Source organism: Perna viridis, chromosome 11 (assembly GCF_037379345.1).
Source record: "Perna viridis isolate PV_CMFRI_1.1 ecotype Kerala chromosome 11, ASM3737934v1, whole genome shotgun sequence".
Classification (NCBI taxonomy): domain Eukaryota; kingdom Metazoa; phylum Mollusca; class Bivalvia; order Mytilida; family Mytilidae; genus Perna; species Perna viridis.
Window position 1 is genome coordinate 401,459 of NC_142455.1, and position 14,585 is coordinate 416,043.

Genomic DNA, 14,585 nt, shown 5'->3' on the forward strand with positions numbered 1-14,585 from the left:
AGAATACGACCGCAGCCAGTTGGACAAACTAATAGGTTTTGACACATGAAACATTAAGACTTGCAGTTTATTGTGGATACAACAATTCATTTGGACAAAATATTGGATTTTTTGCTATGAAATGAAAGGATAACATTATTAATATTCACAATGACTATTGTAAGTACAAAAATGTACATGTAACCCAGGACAATAAACTATGATAAGTACCAAAATGTACATGTAACCCAGGACAATTATTGGTTGTTAATGAATAAAAATTAAACTAACATGTGTTGGTGTACATGTAAATTAAATATTTTGCATCTCAGAATATTTCCCTCAATCCTACAACTTCCTTATCTGTACATTACAACATCAAGCTTCAACTTGGTAATAAAGCATCAAGATATTCCACTTAAACCTGAAACAGCAATTGAAAAGAAAACAAAATGGTTTATTAACCTTTTTGGCTAACATACTACATCTACAAATATAAAGCATTTGGATTACTCATCTACAAGAACAGTGTAATATGAATAAAATACAAACTCTAACACAAAGTATATAATTATAACTTTTGTTTTCTGTTATATTCTTTTTTCAAGTTATTTTATTGCTACTAAATACCTTTAAAAACACGTACATCTTTGAATGTTTTCCTTACTATTAGTTAAAAAAGTTTTTTTTATTAGTAATTGTTCATAGGTGGGGCATTTTTTTATTTTTTTTTTATTTTATTTATTATTATTATTATTATTATTATTATTATTACTTATTTATTCATTTATTTTATTTTATTTTTTTTTTTGGTTTATTGTTTTCAGTGATACATTGCAGGACAAAGAAGTTAACTTAATTACAACACCTTAAGTTTAAATGGTATATTTTACCCCCTTCCCTATATTGTTTGGGTATATATCGTAATATAAGTGTTCACCTTTCCATATACTATTCCTTTCTTCCGTTTCCCAGAGTGATATTTATCTCTCATCTGTTACATTTCCTACACCGCTGTCACATTTCAATACTTGGATGATTTTTTTACAGAATTTCCATAGCATACTTTCTATATTGAAGGTCTAAAGGTTTACTAAATAAAATCGGGGTATCAAGTTAGCAAGGATTATTCAAAGTATTTCTGCCCCGATCAGGTCAATTTATGTCAAAAGAATAGGCCTGAATCAGCGCTAAGCTTGTCGACTAAATAGTGCTCAGTAATCTAGCCGCGGCTAGGCGCTCTGCTCACATAGCAACTGGGTTGTGTGCCTCATATGGTGGGATGGGGTTCACCTGGAGTGTTACATGCTGGGAATAATACGGAAAACCTGACCGCAAACCGTATTGGTGCATCGTGTTGGGAAATATGCCACGTTCCTCGAATGTTAAAGAACCTTGCTGTGGTATTCGATAGGAGTAGGAACCTTTGTGCTCCGTAACAGGAGGCTAACTTGCCCGATCTTAACCATCCCTCCCTTTTTCTAGTGGCAATCAAAATTTGTCGACCCTATTATCCTTGTGTCTCATCCCTAATTTTCATTACATCATCATTTCATGTTCATTTTATTATCTATTTCATGTTCATCGTCTGAATATAGCTGAAATACTGCTGATCGAACGTTAAACCCCAACAATCAATCAATCAATCCAAGTTTTTCCTAGTTTGTATGTGTATTCTAGTACATAGTTCACACAACAAAAGCAGTCTTAATTAAATGTCTATTCTATAAAAAAAGATATAGAATATCTCTTTAATTTTTATTTTTGAAGAAATCCTTTTTCAACACCACTGAAATTAGAAAAGCATCTTTTCTACAAAACTAAATGAAGCCAAAGTGCAAAAAAAACTGACATGCATGGTCAGAATTAAACAGTCAAATTTTCAAAAAGGTGCAGAAAATCAGTTATTTTTATGTTATTGCGTATTCTAAAGAACATGATAAGGTTAACAAGATTAAGGACAGAGATATGTATGTCTCAGTCGTCTGTCTACTTTTCCCGGTTCAAAATTGGAGGGTCAAACAACTAAAATCGAATCCCATATTCCTCGTCAAATGGCCTGTCTGCAACATGCAACTATTCCAAACGAGGCATATAGTAAGGCTACATATCAGATAAGTCATAGAGTCGATAACCTTTCCGAACAGTAGTTCTTGGCATTTTTCTGTGGAAAATTTTCATTAAAATTTCTTCTTGATAAAAAATATTTTACCACTTCACGGACCTCTTGTGCAAGTAAACTGGCTTTTGAGACGATGAAGACTAAACGGATTTCAACCCATAATCTAAAAGGTTTAAGTTGCCGCTTTCATTTGTTGAATCCATCCATTTTTCAAGAGTAAACGAAAAACGAATCGCTGAATTTTGAAGTCGTCTGCCATGTTGGACCTAATGCAGTATGCCTGGTTACTCAGTGTTTCATTGTTACCGAACTACCGCATTTCCGGTTCGTCCAAATTTATAGCAGTATCTTCGAAATATACAAATAAACTATTGGAATTTTGATTGATTAAATATTCAAATAAAACTCAGCCAGATAATCAGGATGACGAGTTTCACACCATTATTGTTGAGCAAAATCTAGAAGGTCATTGATTCATAAACGAATCAGTCTTCTCCAAAGAGCTAAAAATCAACAACAATAAAACAATCCACCATACGTGGAAAACATGTTGATTCCCATGCAGAAAGCTTTTAAAGCATTGTAAAAACATTATAACATTATATTGAATATAAAGTTCAAGACTTGTCGGCTGTGGTTCATTTTTCAAATTTACTGCAATAGAATTGGCATGTCAATTAACTTCTAAAAGTCCTTTCTGTGCATATGTGTAACGGTTAGTCATATTCTTTATTTCTTTATTTAAGAAGGGACCCTGACTTTTTTGCTGTTTAATTGTGTAATATATGTTTCTTTACTGGCCTTATTCAAACCAAGTGAGGGTTGTGATCACCCAAAAGGACTACAACCATCCTCGTCAATAACTGAAGACGTGACATTGAGCTATCATTCCGTTGATTTTTGGTGCCTCTTTGACATTTTCATCGTATTAATTTTTGTTATATTACAAATACAGCTTCATTGGTTTCAGTGGAAAAATCGAACAAAAATCAGACACTAGTTAGTGATAAACAAAATCAGACATTAGTTAGTGATAAAGAAGATTTTCCTTCCTTGTATTGGATTATTAGAGTGCCTATCCTATCATAGTTGTACATGCTAGCTCCTCCAAGTGTAACACTGAACCCTTTCTAATACGTTATCTTCGGTCCTGACAGATATGACTTTGGTCCTAAAAGTTATTATCACACTTGCTATGCTAGAAACTGAAATATTTAAATTTGGATTTTCGAATGAAAGAAAAAAAAATGAAGAAAATCTAAAATTTAGATCTCTTGCTAAATGCCACATCATTTAAACATGTTGCTTTTTTCAAATCTCCAGAAATAAGTTTTTCTATAAGTAATCTATAAACATACAACAGATTTCAATTCCACACTGCCTTTCCAAAAAATACTTTGTTCGTGTAAAGATAAGACATATATCCAAAATCCCTCAAAATTTTAGTCCAACAATACCGATGACGAATAATTTGTTAAATTATATGACAGACGATCGGAATACCGATTGGTACAAATAATGCATCTCTCCTTGGCGGTCTGACTCGTTATTTCTATAGCTAAGATGCCAACCTCATCAAGATTTTGACTGAAATAAAACGAACGCATGTTAGAAGAGTTTTTAGTTAAGATTTTGCTATATAAATTGAGTTCTTTCACCGGATAATCATCAATTTGGTGATTTCTTCATTTCATTTATTTTTATTTTTTATATTAAAACCACAAATACCATACACTAATGTCTTTCTCGTTTCGAAAGAGACAAGAAAGGAATGTTAACGACAAACTTTACGACAAATGTGACGACCTTGGCTGTCCCACTTCTTTGTAGTAACAGTATAGCGCTGCATCCTATGGAGATTTTATCTCACATCTCACGTTTTATCATGAATATTAGTCACTAGTGCATAGCGGCTTACACAGACTTATATTTTCAAAAGACAGAAGTCACATATCCTAAATTCTTTGTTCGCTACAAAGCTCTAGTTTATATTATGGCGTATTTATTTACAGAATTATCAAGTGTGCGAGATTACCAAGATCCCGCCTACCTTTTTATAGTGGGGTTCATTCTTACTGTCTCTTCTCTCTTTTTGTAAGGATACCCTGAACATATAAATACACTTAAAAAAATTGAACATATATATTGTTGTTTTTTTTTTTTTTAGGGGGGGGGGTTGTATTTGTTTCTTTTAAAATATTTTCAGCTATGTTTCAGTACCATATAACATTAACATATCATCAAATTAACATTGCAGGAATCACCAGTTGCCAAACACCGAAATTATGGAAGGACATAAATTTCAGCAGTGGCTGAACTTCACAGTCTTGTAAATTCCCCAGGTGGGGGATCACTGTTTCCGTATGTAGTCTATGGACTAGAACTTTTTGTTTTTGGAATCGGGAAAAGATCTTCTCACTGTCTGATGTCATCAGATATAATCAGAGGTTTTAGTGAGTTTTAGGCATCAGGTTTGGATTGAACAATATCCCATCACTTCTTCAACTATTGTTCATAGTTCTTGAAAAATAGTTGAAAGTGTTTGTACTGTGTGTTAAAAATACTTACAGCCGAAAGAATGAAGGTATTCTCTATTGTAATGATGTTTAATATGGGACCCGCTCAATCTTTGTCAGGGTAAGATGGTAATTTTTTTTTTTTTTTTTTTCAGATTTGTAGATATGACTTCTGCTGCTGTGATTTCTCATTAGGTCTATCTAAACTGTTTTTTTTTTTTTTTTTGACATTGTTGTGTTCCGATTAATGTGATATTAAAAAGTGCCATGTTGAAGTATTCACTATTTACAAATACCACTGAAAATTGTAATTATTTGTTAAGTATTTATAGATACAAATCACCGAAGTATACACCTTGAATTGGGTAGTGCAAGTTTCTGATAAAAAGAAAAGAAAAGTGCATATATAATGAAACATCAATATTCCTTGTATTTTCGTATGTTTTTCGCCATCATTAATACATGTAGTTACTAATTTTGTTGAGAAACGGTCAGTCTATTTCAATCTTAATATATCTGCTTAAAGAAAAAAATATTATTATATTTACATTTATGTTTACTATTTACTCCTTCTTATTTAATCATGAATTGCCCAAGATATCTTAACCATTCAGGAATATGTTCACCATTGCAAAATTTATAAGAATAGAGTATTAGTTATGTTCTATCGATGTAAATAGTCTGAAACATGCATGGCCCAACATCGTTCTGTTGCATGGTAGTGATGCATTTCGGAAATGACATATGCGGTTGGGAAGTGATTGTTTGAACATTTACTGCATATGCATGTCGTGTATTATTGGAAGCACAGACATTCGCGTTGTTCCAAACATATGCGATATAAAAACATAGCCATTCAATGTTAAGTTAATAGTTATGTAGTAGAAATATTCCAATCCCTGATATGCAAAGCTCGAAAGTATTAATATTCATTTTTAATTTTTAATTATGAAAAGCAAACAGTGATTATTGTAATTTACTACTTGACACGAGTCTAGAGCCATTGACTTTTCGATTAACTATTTAAACGTTTTGTTTTTTGTTTTTTTTTTTTGTTTCTTTTTTTGTGATATTATACCAAAATTATTTTTGTAAGACATCGTTGTTTCTTTCGACTTTTAACAGGATAATTACTATCAATGTATATATTCTCGCCATTTTCGCTGAGGGTGAAAAAGCGCGAAAAATAGTACACAGAAAATGCTTTGAAATGCTATTAAACTATTTTCATTTTTTTAATCACGAAACATATATCCGAAAAATATGTACCGTACTGGCTGCAGTATCCTTGAAATCCTAGCAAAAACATTGTCTACTATACATGACAAATATGTAGTCGTACCAGCAGACAAAGCCCAAAACAAAATTGTTTTTGTCTGCAAAACGTTATACATCCAATGTTTATTATCAGAGGTAGACGTAGTAAATGATAGCAGTAATAAGACCTATATTGCTACCACACTCTCCAAAGAAGAGATTGTGGAAAACCATAAATCTGTGCTATCCTCTTTTGGTGTCTTTACCAAGGACGATGATTGTGATTTACCGTCTATGTACTGGATTCCTAAACTCCACAAGAATCCATACAAACAACGTTTTATAGCTGGATCTGAAATGTACCACCAAACTTCTTTCAAAACTTTTAACTTCTACACTCACAACTGTCAAAGAGGGTCTGCAGTCCTACCAAAACACTTGTTACTCCTGTAGTGGTATGAATTCAATGTGGATCCTGAAAAATTCGAAAGATCTTTTGGAGACAATTAGTTCAAGACTAATATCTGAATATTAAGCATTAATATCTGAGCATTAAAACCTATGATTTTTCAACATTGTATACTTCTATTCCCCATACTCAGTTAAAATCCCGACTTAAAAACATTATACATCGTTTTTTTTTTCAAAAAAAGATAGTACACCTAGATACAAATATATAGTTCTTGGTAGAGATTACTCATACTTTGTAAGAAATAATTCCAAATCATCTTCCAAATATACAGAGGAAGATGTTTACAAAATGCTGGAATTTTTAATCGACAACATATTTGTCCAGTGTGGTGGACGTGTTTTTCAACAAATGGTCGGCATACCAATGGGAACAAATTGTGCTCCTTTACTTGCTGACCTATTCCTTCCCTCTTATGAGGCTGACTTTATAGCTGATCTGATCAAAAAGAAAGTATATCGTTTGGCTAGATCCTTCAATCTCAGTTTCCGCTATATAGATGACGTATTATCTTTAAACAATCCTAATTTCGGGGATTTGATACATCGCATCTACCCAAAAGAACTTGAGATAAAGGATACTACAGGCACAGTGAAGTCAGCCTCATATCTTGATCTACACTTAGGAATCGATGGTAAAGGAAAACTATTGACCAAACTTTACGACAAACGTAATGACTTTTCATTCAGAATTGTCAACTTTCCTTTCATCTGTGACAACATTCCTTCAGCACCTGCGTATGGAGTGTTCATATCACAACTCATATGTTATGCCAGAGCTTGTCGAAACTACGCAAACTTTTAGTGTCGCGCTATAACTCTAACAAATAGACTTCTGGAACAGGGTTATGTTGCTACAAGAATGAAGTCATCACTACAAGTTTTATGGTCGTAATCATGAACTCGTGGATCGTTATGGTGTATCCATTTGCACCATGAAAACTGATTTATTCAACTCGGACGCCACTTAAAACTTGGAGCATGGACCAGGTGCACCGGTAGGGTTAGTGTCCTCTGTTTTTCTAGAAACACCCGCCGAGTTGCTCATAAAAAGTCAAGTCCAGGGTAGACAAACGAGGAAAGGAAAACTATGACCGGTTGAATAAATCAGTTTTCACGGTGCAGATGGATACACCATAACGATTCACGAGTTCATGATAATTATTTAATTATCCGATTCGATATTAATTTTTCGTACGTTTTGGTCAATTGAAATGATCAGATTACACCCCGATATGGTAAATAATTTGGCATCAATCATTGAAAAATGATTTGAAGGAAATTTTATCCTATGAGAAAAATGTTAGCAATCATGAAAACAAATTTCGTGATGCGCTAAAAAAAAGTTAAACACCCTCACTAAAACAGAACACCTACAAACCTACAAGCACTACAAGCAAAAAAGGACCACCCCCTCCCCCGGGAAATCATATTGTGAAATCGAATAAAGTGAATCTTTCCTATTTGGTTTTATATCTGTAATATAGATGTATGTTGATATTTCCGAATACATGTACTCGTTTCAGAATTTTATATAGTATATTGCTAAACATTTTGAGAAAACGAAACCTTGGCAAATCTCCCTCTTTGAGAAAATTTGAGAGCTAAATCTCCCGTTTTTATTATACGACAAAAAAACTGCAGTCGTATAATGTTATGGCGCAGTCGTCGTCCATGTCGTCGTGGTCTGGGGACACTTCGTTTCCGTGCGATAACTTTAGTTGTGGTTAACGAATAGTTCTGAAATATTGATATGATTTTACCAACAACTAAGAAGATTCCTACTTAATTTGGACTTTGTTGCCCCGTCGCTTTAGAAAAAGGGGCCAAAAAGGGTAAAAATACGTATTTCATTAAAACCCATGGAGGTTTTGTTTTTAATTTTAATTATTCTATTTTAATGTGTTCTTTATTTAATTAAACCAATGTACAGCAGATTTTGTAGTTTAGGACCGTTTTCAAGTTATAGGGGGTCAAATTGGGCAATGCCTAAAAACATTTTCGTAACTTTTTTTGTCCGATTTCGAAATGTTTTATTTCATTGGATTCTTTATTGGATTCCTCATTAATAATCCTGCCTGCATTTTTCAATCCGATTTCGGATATCTCTTACGGTTTCCGATTTATAAGGGGTCAAAAAGGCCACACCAAAATAAATCACTTTTTTTTTATTATATATTATAACTAAAATAATTGTCAAGAGGTAATTAGATGATCATGAAATACGTTGATTTTACAATATTTCACTAGCGAATGTGCAAGCGCGTGTCTACACATTTCAAAATACTTTGATACAGGCAAGCTGATCCCGATTTCACTAGGACATCATTGCATATGAACAGACAGGGGTGCACGCAAAAAGGGGGGATGGGGGAATTTCATTATTTTATCAGATTCGCTTAAATCGTATTTTTTCTATTCATTACGTCCATGTGCAGTCATAATAATTTAATCTAGTATCGTAAGTTTTCAATACTTTTTATTGTGTTTTTTTTTAACTTGACGTTAAAAGAGTTTTTACGTCACAGAACAGAACGTTACTTTGGAAACGTCAAAAATGCGCTTTGTGGCATTTTTGTTAGACACGGTTTTACATATATATATAACCCATTTGTTAAGCCAAAGAAAAAAAAATAAATGATAAAACCATAGAGGAGGATGAATACATTTTTAAGTATATGAAGAAATTGACTCAACACTTTGCCTTTTTCAATATTTCGTTCGAATTTCGCATGGTGTACGCGTGAATAAATAAAATATACAAATTTTATATGTTGTGACATTTTGGTTAGACACAGACAAAATGCTGCACTTAGATACATGTTCAACCAAGTATCATAATTTTTGTAATATACTATCTACAACATATATACATGTAAAATTCAAAATTTCATAGTTATTAGTTCACTCAAAGCTGACGAAAAAAGCTTTTGATAAAGACTGGAAAGCACGCAACATGTGGAAAACGTCGGGAAAACGACAACGTGACGTCACAACATACGTGCGTATTTATCTACTATTAGACAATAGAACTCATTATTTTTTAGAATAAACATGATATTCTGAATATTTATACAGCCCTTTAAGCGTGAATAAACTTTGGTAAAAATACTATTAGTTGTTATATTTTACAACCGTAAGGAAGAATGTAGCCAATGGCCAACGTCGAAAAAATTAAGGTTTGTGACATAATTGAAATACGGACAAAAAGGCTTTTAACAAAAAGACTGAGTGTAGCGAATAGAGTCGTCACATTCTGAGACGTTGTATAATATTGATTTGTTGTGACATGCATCATTAATTTGATCCTCTATCCTACATAATAACACCTAGATGAACTGTCCCGTACTACCATACATCGTGTACTAAGTTACAGCCCTAGATTAATCCTACGAGGAGGAATGACCCGGCCAGCGAAAGCTATATTTTTATATAGCCTAGCTGGCCGAGTGGTCTAGGGCGCTGGACTTTGTGCAGGCGGTGTTGCCATAGATTACACAGCGGTACGAGTTCGTTGGGAATTTTGCAGACCTATATATATACACTTTACACATATCTGTTTGAAAATGGTCCCTAACGTACTTGACTAGTTTCATGTACTATGTACTCATGACCATATACATGTATAAATAATGGAGACATCTTCATTATGAAAGTCTTCAAGCGATAATCTGCAAACAATATAAAAGAACCTACTAATGGCTGATTGAAATACATCTGGCTTACATATGACACCAGGCCCTGGTGCAACAAAAGTTAACAGTTTGAAATCTTTGTTTTTTTCGTCCCTCGGTTAGTGACTGGAAAACTTCTTCAAACATGTCAAACATATTTAGTTGGAAGTGCCTTTTTGTTATGCGCACTGCTAAAATATGCCGATAAGTTTTGTAACAAACCCAATTCTTTTGGTAAAAAGTATCGAACAAATTTGGTAATTGTAACAACAGAAGTTATTTTCTTCTTCCACAATTCCTTGTGAATATGAACATTGATCACGTTTAAACACCACAGAAAACCATTCCAAATATCAACATATTCATATTATAGCAACGAACCGAACACATCGTGATGCATGCAACTGTATAGAGTTTATTTTTTTTATTGTTTTTGATAGCCTTTATACCAAACCTTACACCCATTATATTTATACAATAGTGATGATTATAGAGTAATCAAGGGTACCAAAGAGTAATCAATAGACATACCTGTCTCCATATTATTGCTCAACCCCAATTAAAATATAAGCGTAATACTGAATGTGAGAAAATGTCACTTACCAATATGCAAAAAATACACGAACGTAACACATTCTCAATGATTCGTGCAGGCACTTCATGATTAAAATGTTCGTACAGTGAACGCATTCACACGCCGATGAAACATCAGAATTGAAACATTCAATTCTTTAATATGTTTCTATTATTTCATTTACATTTATTTTAGATAAACGTAAAATAGGCAATACACGGTGATAAAAAGCAGTCCCTTAATATTTGGCGTGACATATATAAATAGCCCTATGATTTTTCAACACTGTATATTTCTATTCCACATACTCAGTAAAAATCCCGGCTAACAAATATGATGGTAAGATGGTACACTTAGATACAAATATATAGTTCTAGGTAGAGGTTCCTCATACTTTGTAAGAAATAATTCCAAATCATCTTCCAAATATACAGAGGAAGGTGTTTACAACATGCTGGAATTTTTAATCAACAACTTATTTGTCCAGTCTGGTGGACGCGTTTTTCAACAAACGGTCGGCATTCCAATGGGAACAAATTGTGCTCTACTACTTGCTGACCTATTTCTTTACTTTTATTTGGCTGACTTAATAGTTAACCTGATCCGAAAGAAAGAATATCATTTAGGTAGATCCTTTAATCTCAGTTTCCGCTATATAGATGACGTATTATCTTTAAACAATCCTAATTTTTGGGATTTGATACATCGCATCTAACCCCCATAGAACTTGAGACTACCCCGAACTAAACTTTTTATGAGCAACTCGGCGGAAGTTTCTAGAAAAGTAGAGGACGCTTACCCTACCGGTGCATCTGGTCCATGCTACCAGATTTTAGTGGAGTCCGAGTTGCTCACTCATGCTTTTGTTACTTTGTATGTATGATTTTAGTTACTTTATGTTCTTTGTTGTGTATGTCTGTTTTCCATGTCTGGTCTTTGTCCCTGGATTATATTCTTTTAATTACCGCTGTAACCTTGGTTCCCTTGATTATTCTCTCAAAAATGTGTTTCATCGATTCATGAAACAGCACGAATAAAGCTGATTATTCTATGAGATAAGCACATTTTCATGAAATGCACAGTAAATGCAATTTGTTGAATATATTTTTATTTTAGTCAAAAGGGAATATACAAAATTAGAAATTAAATGTGTAATGGTTTAACGGAAATCCCACACCTTTTCAAGTTTTCTATTGCAGAGCATCTTAAAAATGAAACTTTTTTCTCAATATCTCAGAATCCCGAGTCGGACGACAGGAGAGAGGCCTGGCTATGTTTACACTTGTTTTTTTTTTTTTTTTTTGGTTTTTTTTTTTTTTCATTTTTGGCAAAACTTTAATGTATGATATGCAGTAACAACAAAAATTATTGACTGCCCCTGACTTTCAATTTTGACTGACATTTATTTGTATTTGCTACCAGTATGATCAAGAGTACTTAAGTAGACAATTCTAAACATTTTATACAAAAATTTTAGACCTTTATGAAACAAAAGTGTTCACACTCGTACATCTTACAAGAAAATTACATTTTTTGAAAGAATTTTTACTGTAATATATGTGTCACCCACAAAACAGTTATATTGAAAAATTAAGCATTTTAGTCAATAATTTCAGATCCTTATTGAAATTAGGAATGACCTGTAATTCCGAAATGGATGGCACCAGAATGTCAAAGGTAAGTAAAAATGCAAGGTGTTGTTATGTATGAAATATTCACATTGGATAATGATATTCGTTCTTGTTTCTGTATTTGTGTTGTACCTTGGTAATGATATACAATCTTGTTTCCGTCTTTGTGTTGTACCCTCCTTTTTTTCTTTACTTGTATCTGAACCATGCAGAGGTTCCACTCGTTGTGTTTCATTACATTATGTACATGTATGATGTAATTTTATCGAACGAAAAACTGAAATTACATTTTTAATTTATTTCTTAATTTTATCGTATGATTTTATCAATTCTATTTCATACACAGTGTAGCAATGTTAATTTTACTAGTTTTTGTGGAGAAAGTGAACAAAAGAATCCGTGCACTAGTGAGCTTATCAATTTTAACTCTTCTGGCTAAAAACTGGTTTGAATTACAGAGAACTTACTGAAGTACTAAGCATGAAGTTTTTGCAAATTTCGGTATGAAGTATACGTGTTTCAAAGCGTAACGTCTCATTAACAGCATTTAAACTTAATACTTAGTAAGGTAAAGACTCCACAATAAGTTGTATACTTAGCAGTACTCAAACCAACAAATATCGAGATAAATAGCCAATTCAAGTAATAATAACTTCTAACAGAATATGTCATTATTATAGCCCCATATTTAATTCAAGGATTAAAGCTTCAGTGTTTTGTAGAGGTTTGTTAGTGATAACGCTATGAAACCTGAAGTCCACCTGTAGTAGCATCGACCCAGTGGTTTCTGAATACAAAAATACCAATTATATAATTATTGCATATTTGAGTGTTGTGTTTCATAAGGTAACCTATCATCAGCAGCATTACAACCTACATGTAATACTGAGGAAAAAATACTTCTACAAACTGGAGATTATATCTAACAAAATGAAAGGGAACCCGTCTATAGCAGGTTTAAAGCCTCTTACATTTGGAACATAATATCAGTTTTACCATTAAAACCGACGTTTTTAAATATGTTATAGTAAATTATAGCATGTTTATATGCTGGAGTGAGAGGAAGTTCTCAAATATGCTGATTTTTGATCATGTAAAATGCGACGCCATGAAAGTTTCCTTAGTTTAAATTGGTATTTTAGCTCCATATATAGTGTCAAATTAAAAAAAAAAGATTTCTTTCCTTTTATACATAAGTTAGTCAACCGAACTATCATTTAATGCTCAATTTATAAATATCAAGCCGCAAAGAAATCGAGAATCAGTCTTTCAGTATACAGTCTAATGGTTATGACAAAATCTAGGACTTTTCTTATTTTAGCCTTAAATGCTACATTTCAGGTACAAAATCTAGCTGTTAGGCTACAATTCAACAAAAATAAAACTCAAAAGTGATCAACTGATACCATGGCTACAGATTGTTATGACAAAATATAAAAGAACATCTTTCTTTTTCGTGGATCTCCATAATGTTATGTTTTGAAATATATATAATTTTTCAGGAAATAATTGTTGGATTGGGTTATTGAAGTATCTCAATAAAGCTTTTTTCTACATATTGTCATAGAGTTATCTGCAGTGACCTATATTTAGCGTGGAACGTAATGTTCCTAGTTTATGTGACGGTTCGTGGCCACAGAGGTTTCTTTTAGATAAAAAGAACTCTTTCGGAATCGCGTACAGGGAATTTCCGGATCATTTCCAGAAAATATGAGTTTTGTATGTAGACATTTCCCTAATCTGTAAGACAGTAGTTCGACAGAACCTTCCTATCATTCATTTAATCATGTTTTACTTTGGGAACATGACAGGATTTGTTTTCGTTGTTTTCTTACCACACAAAATCGAACCTGTCTGGGTGGTGTGAGCGTTTGACTGATGAAGATCCACTTAATATAATTAACAGTTGGAATGTCTCCCTTAAAAAACCAAATTGTCAACAACTTATTTATGACATTGCTTTCGTATGTATGAAATAAGTTTCAGCAAATGTAAACATAACCGAGAAAAGGACATTTCAACATTAATGCACGGGATTCTTTGAGATTTACCTAGTTGTTAAGGTTGTAGTCGACGGATCCAAATATTAACAAAATAAATAGGTATGGTGGTTCCGATAACGGAAGTTGTCCCACTCTATTATTTGCTCTTTTCAGCTAAATTCTACATAAATTATAAACAAAAAGGTGACCCAATATCCACAAAAGTGAACTGAAACAACAAACAAACATACCACAAAATTCATTCAATAAAACATCCAATTTTCTCCAAGAAATACCTCAGTATAAACAAGTTTTAAGTTGTGCTTCCAAGCAAGTCACATACAAGTCCCCTGACGTTCTGCAAATGATCACAGAATTCACA